Source organism: Nannospalax galili, unplaced genomic scaffold, assembly GCF_000622305.1.
Source record: "Nannospalax galili isolate Female #2095 unplaced genomic scaffold, S.galili_v1.0 scaffold243, whole genome shotgun sequence".
Lineage (NCBI taxonomy): Eukaryota > Metazoa > Chordata > Mammalia > Rodentia > Spalacidae > Nannospalax > Nannospalax galili.
Window position 1 is genome coordinate 1,217,172 of NW_008353490.1, and position 1,314 is coordinate 1,218,485.

The 1,314-nt window shown below is 40.3% G+C and overlaps 1 pseudogene; it reads left to right on the top strand.

Annotated features, from left to right (window-relative positions):
* Nucleotides 1-470: 470 nt before the first annotated feature.
* LOC103748135 lies at nt 471-1,024 on the top strand (annotated as a pseudogene).
* Nucleotides 1,025-1,314: the final 290 nt, after the last annotated feature.

Consider the following 1,314-nt stretch of genomic DNA (forward strand, 5'->3'; position numbering starts at 1 on the left):
CATGTGAGGATGAACTGTCTCCATCTCTTAATGCTAATTTCATTTGCTTTGATTTTTTTTCTGTCCTTGTTATGTCCCATATATAACAACAATGCTGAAATTGTCTATGAATTGCCCAGGCTTAAGTGACACATCTACAATGCAACCTTTACACCTAAGGCTCATGGAACATAGAAGAGAGCTAAAGAAGAAGACACTAAGGAATCTCAGTGCTCATTAATGAAGCTCCTTCATTCAGGTGAGGGCAAGGAACACAAAAGGACACAAAGGGCCAAAGTGTAGAGATCAAGAGTCTGCTGAATACTGGTCCTTGGATGGGTTTTAGCAAGTGCTTTTAAGGCTTGCCTGATTTGTGAAGGACAAAATCCAGAGGTGTGTGTCATAAATTATAACTTGAGACCTGTCCATTAGGGATCTTTCGATGACATGGGCTATATGCTGTCACTCAGTTTGCTGCTTGCTTTCTTGTCATGCCTAATGAAGGAGAAATAAGCACAACCAATAGTCAGCCTCACCAAGAAGTTGCATGAAAAGTGCCATCAAAGAAAGAAGAAAACATTCTGAAAAGACAGGCAAGAATTTGTTGGTTGGGGTTCAAACCTGATGGTGAAAAACACAAAGCAAATTGGTATTGACTATGGATGATGCTGTAAGAGAAAAGACAAGCCAAGGTCCTATTATAAAACTCAAGGAAATGATAGCAGCTGCTCATCCATAGGGACAACACAAGCAAAGAATCTGGGTCAACATTTCCCTGTCTGGTATAAAAATAATCGACAACAAAACTGAGGTAATAGAGTGTGAACACCCAGTAAATAAAATTTATTTCATTGCTCGTGATGTGACAGACAACAGAATGTTTAGTTATGTGTGTGGAGGAAAAGGCCATCATCAATTCTTTTGCCATAAAAACAGAGTGACAGGCTGAGCCATTAGCTGTTGATCTGAAATACCTTTTCAAGTAGTATATAATGAAAAGAAAAAGAAGAGAAGAAAAAAGCTGAAGAAGCTAACAAAGCAATAGAAATGGGAACAATGCCCTGATGACTCTTGGTGACCTAGTTGACAAGCTGAAGTTGTCTTCAGCAAATAAATTGCTTGCATCAGGCATCTTTGCTTCTCTAGTCTCCAAACCTCCAAGTCAGATATCACCCACAGTACCACCTGCAGCATCAAACCACCCTTTCAATCTCTTCAAAAAAGTATTTCTGCCCTAGTGGGGACTCTTGCAGGTGGTATGCTAGTCACACCTCCCCAGGCAGGACCTTGAATATCTGTCATTTTCAATCTGCCTATTCCATAGTCCCAGGAGCC